Below are 12,222 nucleotides of genomic sequence, written 5' to 3' on the forward strand. Positions count from 1 at the left end.
TGTATTGGTTGCCAATTGTTTTAATGAAGCAAATGAGAAATATATTTAGGAGGTGTACAAAATATAAACTGGAACAAAAAAATAATCCAATTCAGGTTTAATCAATATCTAAGGATCGAAATGAAATAAATACAAATGGATAACAGAAATAAAAAGCCAAATAAAGTGCTTTCAATGCCACTACATATCTCAGTGTGGTTCCTGGAGCATAATAAAGCAAAATGTGACACAAGCCACAGAAGTAGGTGTTGGAGTAGATTCACAGTCAGAGATATGTTTACAAAATGGTTTAAAACAAGATATGAAGGTACTGATGAACAGAAGTTTGGTTAGTTTGGAGGACTTCAGAGTTTAGGATCTTGGCAACTAAGAGCACCACCAAAAATGGTAAAACAATTAAGTACAGATATGCCAAAGAACCCAGAATTGAGGAGGCTGGAAGATTTCAGGGAGATAAGGCAAGGTGTGTGAGGGCAAATCCATAGAGGAACTTGGAAACAAGGATGAGAATTCTAAAATCAGGGCACTGTTTAACAAAGAACCAGTCTAGTTAGTGGGCACATGAATTATAAATGAATGGACTTACAGAATTGCAAAATGTTTATGACATAGAAGAAGATTTTATTGTCCATTGTGCTACTGCTATCTCTCAGTAAGAGTAACTAAGCTGGTTCCACTTCTTATCACTATGCAGCTATACCTGTGGTATCAGTGTCTGGCTATACTTCCTTCATAGCTCAGTTGGCCAGTCAGCTAGTTTACAATGCAAAGTGAAGTCAATGTTGTGGTTCAATTCCACTTCGTGTGCTATTACATATATCCTACCTTCTTAAGCTCATTCCTTGTCTGAGGCATGGTGACTGTCATGTTAAACCACAACCAGCTGACTCTCTCTGATGAGGAAACTGCTTTATGGTCTACGACAACTTTACCTTTACCTCCCTCATGGATGAATAGTTTGCCAGCACATAGTGTCAAATTTCACATATGAACAGTGGTCATTTAACTGAAGTACTGGAAGTCAATAGAAGTGGATAAGACATAAATAGGTGACAAATCCAGAACTGGTTGTAAAAATCACTCTCAATGTCTTCGCGGAAGAAGGGACCAAAAATCTAGCAAAGAAAAGCTGATGAGTAAAGAGAAAACCACAGGCAACAATTTACCTTTCACACATGTTATTTTCATTCTTGCCAAATTTGAATATCTGTCTCTATAATGAACTTCATCGTGATTTTTACAAACAGGATCCTGTATAATTACTTTCTAACAATATAATAATGTGTGACTTGCTATCATTCTCTTGTCAAGAATCAAGCAGTCTTCTTTGTAACTATACCTTCTGCATATGTTCTATCTCCTTTTAACTTTTTGCAGTTCAAAATGTTGCGAACAATAATATTCAATTAGCCTTTTTTCATGATAAAAGTGGCACATAACTTCTGTTTTGCGATGAGAATGGTTCCTCTATTTATGAACCAAAAATATCAAAAAATGAATTTTGGATTTAGCCATATATTGATTATGATGCTGATCCACTCAAGGTGCAAATTGTGGTCAACAGTCATGTAGTTTTTAGTTCATGCAAAGTGTGCAGCTCAGCATTAAATGCTAAGTCAATCATCCAATAAACTGTGGGACACATTATTAAATATTATTCACCAACGGACTTTCGTATAAGAAGAAATTTCAACATTAAACCAAAATAAAAGCGGAAATAAGTTATTTGCTGATAAACTGCACAGGCAGCATGAAATCAAATTATAAATAAATGCAACTTATGGTATTATATCTTAAAACAAATATAACAAGGTATCAAAAGTATTGTTTTGCATTAAAATAGAAACTAGACTATAACATTTAGATGATGACATGCTCAAGGAATAAATGCCTTGAAATGAATCCGATGTTTGTTTGTGTCATGAACATTAATTGTCAACATTTCATTGATCTAATGATATTAACAGATATTTGATCGTACAGATACCCTGTACCCATGGGGAATATGTTCCAAAACCTACCGTGAAGGCCCAAAACCGTGGATAGGAGCGAACCTATACATTTAAATGGGGAATTTACCTTGCCGGTCCCTGGTTCTGGAATGTTCCCAGTAATATGTTCGGGCCATGGTAAATCACAGGTAACTGAAACCATGGAAAATGATTCCATGGATATGGCTATTGCCCTGTATATAGTATTGTGTGAAGTTCAGTATTATATATTGTGTCCCAATAGGTTGATGTGATGCAGCTTGTGTATGAATAAAAAGAGTAGGTATGCTTTCAATAATTATCAGCAAAATTCAGAAAGGTGTCATCAACTGTGCTTTCAAAGTGGCACTGACCTAGCATTAATTCGTTGTTGCTTGTGTCCAGTCTTTATTACAGTTTTGATACAAGCATGAATAAAAAAATTTGAATTCCAGAAGTAAGGCAAAAATAATTGCTCTTCAGATCAAAGCCAAGTACAGCACCATGAGTCCTCATAAAATTGAAGTCAATGGAAATCTGGGGAAAATCTCTCAACTAGTTAGACTCTTGAGCACAAAGGAGTACGTTACAGATTTCCTTGTGACCCAATATTTTTAATGACTCTACCGTGTTTGACCTTACTCCTTCAAATCTGCTGTCATCACTTAACCATATCATTATCACAAAGTTTCACCTTTGTAATATCACCACATTTTGGTTTCACCTAAGCTCAGCAGCTACTGAAACCCTCACTCATGTCGTTCTTATCTCTGGACTCAAATATTCCAATGCACTCTTGACTGGTCTCCCATTTTTTACCATCCGTTGGTGGATGTAATCCAGACGACTGCAGCTCATTGCACCAAGTCCCAACACCCTGACCAGGAACAAATCTCTTGGAACAAGGACAGGAAATGCATGGGAACATCATCTGACTTGGAGCTATAATCTCTATTTCTTTGTTGGCACTTAAACAAAGTCCTGTAAAATCTCTTTCAAACAATCAGGTTGCCGAATTCTGAGATTTAATTGTCCACGCTGAAAGCTGCTGTACATTGCAAGATAATTGTGGATTTGGGGTAACATTTAGCTAAGAGGTTAGGCTGCTAGGTGGATAGGATGTCAAGATGTCAGATAGATAAAGTGCCAGGTTCCAGATACCAGATGGGCAGAATGTCAGATAAGTGATTGATTACTTATGTTAGATCAAAGAAGGTGTCAAGGGGAAGGTATTTGTTCTGTGGGTGGTGGCTGGAGAGTAGAGTCAGAACCATGGCTCTAGGTATAAGACTTGGCACATCCAGGGAGCCAAGTCAACAGTAAAGTGGAATCATATTGGGTGGGTGGAGTGTCTAGAATGATAGAATCACAGAATCCATACAGTGTGGAAAAAGGCCCAACAAGTTCACACTGACCCTCTGAAGAGTAACCCATCCAGACTGTTCCCCTACCCTATTCTTACCCCTGTCAAGTTGCTGAGGGAATTTGTAGTTAGACATTTAAGAGTTGTGAGGGGAGAGGGAAGGTGTAACTGGGGTGAATAGTGAATTAAACATGCAGTTTAATAGTTAGTCAAGAGTGAGACCAGCCTTTTAATCCTGCAAGCTTTCCTGGGTAACTATTAACCTTAATGGATTTGTAACCCTCCAAATTCTCCAATTTTAACAGCCTTCTTCTTTCAGAGGGTTCCCATTTGTTATGAAGAGGTTAGTGAACTATGCCTTTTAAGAGAGTTAAAAGCTAGCAGTGACAGCACCCAAGTGTTCTCAATGAGACACCAATGCAATATGTGCTCCAGCTACTGGAAATGACAAAAAAAAATTCAAATTAGGCCAGTCAGTGTAAATTATTCCCCCTAAAAAATACCAATTTCCAATCAAGTTTGAATTGAGTATATTGACAATCTTAAATGCCAATTACACAATCCGATGCTCTGGGGTATGAGACCACAGCATGAAAACAAACTGCCTGAAAAAGTGCTCTCATAAAAGGTACCTTTATCAATCAGTAACCTGTGAAGCAGAAACCCTAAGAAGAAGAAAGGAGGACACAGGAAGATGCAAATAGAAGAACCAAAAGCTGCCTGGTTTTGAGAAAAGAAGTGTTGTTTTGTAAATCTTAATTGGGAGTTTTATCGGACTAGTATGTAGATGGGAAGGTAAAAGATATGTTAGATTAAGGACTTGCATATAGTTGTTAGTTAATTATTCTCTGTTATACTTTAAGAAATAAAGTTTGTTAATTTTTACTCTAAACAGTTCTCAGCCACTTGAATATTTATAGATTACTGCATAGGATAAATCTTTTTTGTGTTGCTGGTTTTAATTTAAGCAAGAGAGTTTAGCCCGTGTCAAACAGTTTGGGGGCACGAGCTGCAGGAGAGTGCACAGCCTAGGCAGGGGCTGGGTCTGGAGTTAGTACCTGATCACTACAAAGAATTCACTTCTGTGGCTAAAGTTTACTCAAAAAGAACAGGAGGAGAAGGACAAGAAGTTATAATTTTGAGAGATACAGGATCTAACCAGTCGCTGATGGTAATGGATGAGCGAATATGCACTCTTTCTGATCTGTTTCCCAAAGGTGTGGTCATTTGTGGGATAGATGGATAGAAATTTAATGTTCCCCTTTAGAAGATCAGCTTGGAGTACCAACTTAAGACTGGGGAATTTACAGTGGGAGTGATTGACAGAGTGGTAGTTCCAGGAATTCAGTTTGTTCTTGGGAATGATTTGGCAGGATCCAAGGCGGGAGTGACACTCCTTGTTGTGGAGAAGCCCAAGGAAGACCAAGAAGCTGAAGAGTTAAAACAGAAATATCTTGGTATTTGCCCAGGCTGTGTCGTAACCAGGCCCACTACCACAAATCATAGCATGAATCAAAAAGTAAAGAGAAAGATGAAGGAGTTGAGGTTCAGTTAGTGGATACCCTGTTTGACGTAATGGGTGCAGGAAAAACCTGAATAGACAGAGGGTCAGGCAGAAGTGGTTAGTCCTGAAGGGCTAAGAGACTTGCAACAGCAAGACAAGACAATAAAAAGATATATATGTGGATGCGTACTCTGAAAAGGAGGGAGAGAATACGCCGGAGAGTTATTATTTGAAAAATAGAATCCTAAGACGGAAATGGAGACCACAGCAGGTTAGTGCAGAGGAGAAATGGTCTGAAGTGCACCAGATTGTGTGACCAGTAGCATACAGAGAGGTGGTGTTATTGGTAGCACATGAACTACCTGTAGGAAGTCACCTAGGTGTACAAAAGACTCAGGCTAAGACACAAAAACATTTTTATTGGCCTGGAATGCACAAGGATGTGGATAACTTTTGCCGTATGTGTCATACATGCCAAATGGTAGGTAAGTCACAGGCGGTAATAAAACCTTTGTTTCCAATTCCTGCATTTAAGGAACTTTCATGCAGGTTATAATTGATTGTGTAGGTCCCCTCCCTTGAACTAAAAGTGGGAAACAGTACTTGTTAACCATAATGGATGTGTCAACTAGATTTCCGGAGGCAATTCAATTATGGAGTATTAAGGCAAAAAGAGTGGTAGAGAAGTTAGTAACATTTTCAAAGTTTGCAAGAAGATTTGTAGCTCGGGTGCTCGTTGTTGTGGTTCTGTTCGCCGAGCTGGGAATTCGTGTTGCAGACGTTTCATCCCCTGTCTAGGTGATATCCTCAGTGCCTGGGCGCCTCCTGTGAAGCGCTGTGATGTTTCCTCCGGCATTTATAGTGGTTTGTCTCTGCCGCTTCCGGTTGTCAGTTCCAGCTGTCCGCTGCAGTGGCCGGTAAATTGGGTCCAGGTCGATGCGTTTGTTGATAGAACCTGTGGATGAGTGCCATGCCTCTAGGAATTCCCTGGCTGTTCTCTGTTTGGCTTGTCCTATAATAGTAGTGTTGTCCCAGTCAAACTCATGTTGCTTGTCATCTGCCTGTGTGGCTACTAAGGATAGCTGGTCGTGTCGTTCCGTGGCTAGTTGGTGTTTATGGATACGGATCGTTAGCTGTCTTCCTGTTTGTCCTATGTAGTGTTTTGTGCAGTCCTTGCATAGGATTTTGTACACTACATTGGTTTTGCTCATGCTGGGTATCGGGTCCTTTGTCCTGGTGAGTTGTTGTCTGAGAGTGGCTGTTGGTTTGTGTGCTGTTGTGAGTCCTAGTGGTCGTAGTAGTCTGGCTGTCAGTTCAGAAATGTTCTTCATGTATGGTAACGTGGCTAGTCCTTTGGGTTGTGACATGTCCTCATTCCGTTGTCCTTCCCTTAGGCATCTGTTGATGAAATTGCAGGGGTATATGTTTTTGGCGAATACATTGAAGAGGTGTTCTTCTTCCTCTTTTTGCAGTTCTGGTGTACTGCAGTGTGTTGTGGCCCTTTTGAACAGTGTCTTGATGCAACTTCTTTTTTGTGTGTTGCTTTCGTAGTTCAGGACTTGGTCTGTGTGTGTGGCTTTCCTGTATACCTTTGTGGTGAATTCTCCGTTTAGTGTTCTCTGTACCATCACGTCTAGGAATGGGAGTTGGTTGTCCTTTTCTTCCTCTCTATTGTATATTGTAACAATAGCCAACCTGCTGGACATACAGAACAGACAACAAGACAGGGAACCTATCAACAAAGACTGCATACTCAAACTACTGGACCTGTGCCTCACAATACACTTCACATTCAACAACCAAATATATGAACAACTCAACGGCACACCCATGGGCTCACCCATCTCTGGACTCATAGCAGAAGCGGTAATGCAAAGATTAGAACAAACAGTCTTACTGCAATTCAACCCAAACTCTGGGTCAGATATGTAGATGACACCTTTGTAATCATTGAAAACACAAAAATAGAAAACACGCCACACTCACAGGAATCAGATTCACTAGAGAAGACGGGAGGTTATATTTCAGGAGGTTATGGATAGCTTAGGTATACAGCACTTTAAACCCAGTGTGTATCATCCTGAATCCCAGGGAGCTTTAGAAATGTGGCATCAGACCTTGAAGACCATGTTGAGACCATACTGTCAGGATTACCCAAATGATTGTGATAAAGGTATCCTATTCATATTGTTTGTCATTAGAGATGCCCCAAATGAATCTACTCAGTTTACTCCCTTTGAGTTAATATTCAGGTATGAAGTGAGAGACCCTTTGAAATTAATTAAAGAAAAATTGACAAGATCAAAGTCAGAGATCTCACACTTAGATTATATATCGGAGATGAGGGAGAGATTAAATTGAGTAGGTGAGTTAGGTAAACAGCAAGTAAAAAGGGCATAATATAGAATGAAGCAGGTGGCAGATAAAAGCTCTGAGACTTAGATGTTTTCACAAGGGGATAATGTGTTAATACCGTTACCAGTGATAGGGAGATCCTTTCAAAGCGAGGTTTAGTGGTTCTGATCAAATTGAGAAAAAGTTGTCAGGTGATCTATCTAGTAAAGATGCCAGATAGAAAAAAAATGTATTGAGTCTGTTATGTGAACATGTTGAAATCATATTATACTAGAGAGAAAGAACTGATGAAACAGGTGTTGGTTACTGCCTAGCAGAGTGAGGAATCAAGTCCAGATGATGTGGATTTTGAGGTCCCTCAAAATAGATTAAAAATGAAGAAGTCCTTGAGGAGTGGGATAGGTTAGTAAGCTATCTATCTCAGAAGCATAGAACACAGTTGAAAGATTTGTTACTGCAGTATAACGACATATGTAAGAATCAGATAGGAAGTACTAATGCTATTGTACATGAAGTAGATGTAGGAAATACTGCTCCAATAAAACAACACCCCTATCAGCTTAATCCTTTCAAAGCAGACAAGTCCAGAAGGAGGTGGAGGCCAGGATCCCCAAGGACTTCATGGAACCAAGCCAGAGCAAGGGGAGATCGCCAATCATCTTAATTCTCAAATCAGACAGGACTCAATGATTCAAAGTCAGACTCATATCCAACTCCTAGATTGAAAGACTGTACTGAGAAAGTCGGACAAGCTAGTTATATCACTAAGTGAGACTTAATGCGTGTTTACTGGAAGGTACCTTTATCAGAGTTGGTGAAATAAATTTCTGTGTTTGTAACCCCAAATGGGCTATATCAGTTTAAAGTGATGCCCTTTGGAAAGAAGAATGTGTCTGCCACATTCCAAAGACTCATGAACAGAGTTGTGGCTAGGTTAACAGACTGTGCAGTCTATTTGGACGATGTAGCGATCTTTAGTAAGTCCTGGAAAGATCACATGGTACAGTTGGCAGAGCTCATTGAACGACTATGAGAAGCAAAACTGGTGATAAACTTAAATGAAATGGAATTCACGAAAGCAGAGGTGATGTTCTTGGGACATAATATCGGTTTTGGAAGGTTGAGCCCACAGAATGCAAAAACAAAAGCCATCTAGGAATTTCCATGACCAATGTCAAAGATAGAATGCTTAGATTTTCAGGACTCAGCAGATTCTATCGAACATTTGTTCAAACCTTTGGCAGTGTAGTGGCACCATTAACTGATTTGCTGAAGAAGAACACAAAGTTTCGGTGGACAAAACCATGCCAGGAGGCATTCAACCATTTGAAATTGATATTAACCACCAGTTTTAGCTGCACCAAACATTTCAAAACCTTTTAAAGTTGCTAGTGACATTGGAGTTGGATCTGTACTCCGACAGGAAGATGAGGATGGGATTGAATTGCCAGTTGGTTAATTTTCGAAGAAGATCAACATCCACAGAGAAAATACTCCATAATCAATGAGGAACTACTGAATTTGGTATTATCTGCCAACATTTTAATGTGTATGTCATGAACATTGTGTCAGAGACAATTGTGTACACTGACCACAATCCACTTACATTCTTAGAGTGTTTTAAAGATAAGAATATGAGACTATTTCATTGGAGTCTTATGTTGCAGACTTGTAATTTAAAAATCATACACGTTGCAGGTCGAAAGAATATATTCGCAGATACATTATCGCAGATTTAACTGATAGAGTTTAGACGAGATTTGTCTTTATTTAATGTTACATATATGCAGGTACATGGGATGAAGTTAAAGCAGAGTTATCTGTATGTTAGGGTACTCTGCTTTAAAAGTAGAGAAAAGAAATGAAGCTATCTTTTCATTATGATAGTTCATTTTTTTCTTAAGGGGGGAAGATGTTAATGAACTATACCTTTTAAGAGAGTTAAAAGCTAGCAGTGACAGCACCAAGTGTTCTCAATAAGACACAAAGCAACATGTTCTCCAGCTACTGGAGTAGCTGGTTGCCTAGAAACAACAAAAAAAAACTGTTTCAAATTAGGCCAATCTGTTTAAACTATCCCCCCAAAAAAATACCAATTTCCAATCAAGTTTGTATTGAGTATATTGACAACCTTAAAAGCCAATGACACCGTCCGATACTCTGAGGTATATGACTGGGGGAAAATTGAACAGTTGGGAGGTGAACTGCCAAGCCCCAGTCGGTAAAAGACTGCCTGAGAAATAGCTCTCTTAAAAGTACCTTTTTCAATCAATAACATGTGAAGCAGAATCCCTAAGAAGAAGAAAGGAGGACACAGGAAGATGCAAATAGAAGAACCAAAAGTTGCCTGGTTTTGAGATAAGAAATGTTGTTTGTAAATCTTAATTGGGAGTTTTATCAGACTAGTAGTATAGAAGGGAAGGTAAAAGATAGGTTAAAGTAAGGACTTGTATATGGTTGTTAGTTAATTATTCTCTGTTATACCTAAAGAAATAAAGTTGTTACTTTTACATTAAATAGTTCTTGGCCACTTGGATTTTTACAGATTATTGCATGGGATAAATCTTTTCTGTGTTGCTGTTTTTAAATTAAGGAGGAGAGTTTATCCCGCGATGTAACATAGTGGAACATTCAATTTCCTGGACAATTCCTATAAAGTCTGCTGCACCTGCAAATCCACACGATCTTGACACAACTCCATTTTATGCTGCTCCGATGACTCTTTGGTCATCAGAATATCTGGATCTTTGTGTCTAGTTGTAGCCATCACAGTTGAGGAAGAATGTTGGGTCCTTGTGAATATGCAGTGGAGATTTATCATAACACTCCCAAGGATGGGAAGTTTTAGCTTCAAGGTTAGATTAGAAAATAGAACATAGAACAACACAGCTCAGTACAGGGCATTTGGCCCTTGATGTTGTGCTGACCTGTGAAACCGATCCAAAGTCCATCTAACCTACATTATTCCATTATCATCCATATGTTTATCCAATGACCATTTAAATGCCCTTAAAATTGACGAGTCTACTACTATGGCAGGCAAGGCATTCCATGCTCTTACTACTCTGAGTAAGAATCTACCTCTGACATCTGTCCTATATCTATCATCCATCAGTTCAACGCTATGTCCCCTTGTGCTAGCCATCGCCATCCAAGGAAAAAGGCTTTCACTGTCCACCCTATTTTTTCCTCTAAGTATCTTGTTTGTCTCTATTAAGTCACCTTTCAATCTTCTTCTCTTTAACAGAAACAACCTCTAGTCCCTCAGCCTTTCCTCATAAGACCTTCCCACCATACTGGACAGCATCCTGAGAAATCTCCTCTGCACCCTTTCCAATGCTTCCACATCCTTCATATAATGAGGTGACTAGAACCGTACGGAATACTCCAAGAGTGGCTGCACCAGAGTTTTCTACATCTGCAACATGACCTTGTGGCTCTGAAACTCAGTCCCTCTCCCAATAAAAGCTAATGCACCATATGCATTCTAAACAACCCTCTCAACCTGGGTGGCAACTTTCAGGGATCTATGTACATGGACACCAAGATCTCTCTGCTCATCTACACAACCAAGAATCTTACCATTAGCCCGTACTCTGTATTCCTGTTACTCCTTCCAAAGTGAATTATGTCACACATTTCCACATTAAAATGCATTTGTCATCTCTTAGCCCAGCTCTGCAACTTACCTATATCCATCTGTAACCTGCAACATCCTTCCTCACTGTCCACAACTCCACCGACTTCAGTGTCATCCAGAAATTTACTAACCCATCCTTCTACACCCTCGACCAGGTCATTTATAAAAATGACAAGCAACAGTGGCCCCAAAACAGATCCTCTGTCTTCTTTCAGCTAGCCAATTTCTGATCCAAACAGCTAAATCACCATCAATCCCATCCTCCGCATTTTCTGCAATAACCTATCATGGAAAACCTTATCAAACACCTTACTGAAATCCATTTACATCACATCAACCACTTTACCTTCATCCACCTGTTTGGTCACCTTTACAAAGAACTCAATAAGGTTTGTGAGGCATGACCCACCCTTCACAAAACCGTGTTGAATATTCCTAATCAGCTTATTCCTATCTAGATGATTATAAATCATTCTCTTATAATCCTTTTCAACGCTTTATCCACAACCGAAGTAAGGCTCACTGGTCTATAATTACCAGGGTGATCTCTACTCTTGTTCTTGACCAAGGGGATAACAGTTGCTGTCCTCCAGTCTTCTGGCACTATTCCTGTAGACAATGACAACATGAAGATCAAACCAAAAGCTCGGCAATCTCCTTCCTGGCTTCCCGGAGAATCCTAGGATAAATTCCATCCAGCCCAGGAGGCTTATCTATTTTCACACTTTCCAGAATTGCTAACACCTCCTCCTTGTGAACCTCAATCCTGTCTAGTTTAGTAGCCTGTATTTCAGAATTCTCCTTGACAACATTGTCATTTTCTTGTGTGAATATTGATGAAAAATATTCATTTAACACCTCTCCTATCTCTTCAGACTCCACGCACAACTTCCTACTACTATGTTTGACAGGCCTTAAGTGATCTAGTCATTCTATTAATCCTGACATATCTATAGAAAGCTTTAGGGTATTCCTTGATCCTACCTGCCAATGACATCTCATGCCCCCTCCTGGCTCTTCTTAGCTCTCTCTTTAGGTCTTTCGCGGCTACCATGTAACACTCAAGCACCAAACTGAGACTTCATGTCTCATCTTTACGTATGCCTCCTTCTTCCACTTGACAAGCGATTCAACTTCTTTAGTAAACCACGACACCCTCGCTCAACCACTTCCTCCCTGCCTGACAGGTGCATACTAATCAAGGGCATGCAGTAACTGTTTCTTGAACAAGCTCCACATATTAATTGTGCCCATCCCCTGCAGTATCCTTCCCCATCCTATGCCTCCTAAATCTTGCCTAATCTCATCATAATTGCCTTTTCTCCAGTTTCCTCTTACCCTGCACTAAATACCTATCTTTTTCCATCGTTAAAGGAAACATAACCGAATT

This window comes from Chiloscyllium punctatum, chromosome 2 (assembly GCF_047496795.1).
Source record: "Chiloscyllium punctatum isolate Juve2018m chromosome 2, sChiPun1.3, whole genome shotgun sequence".
NCBI lineage: Eukaryota > Metazoa > Chordata > Chondrichthyes > Orectolobiformes > Hemiscylliidae > Chiloscyllium > Chiloscyllium punctatum.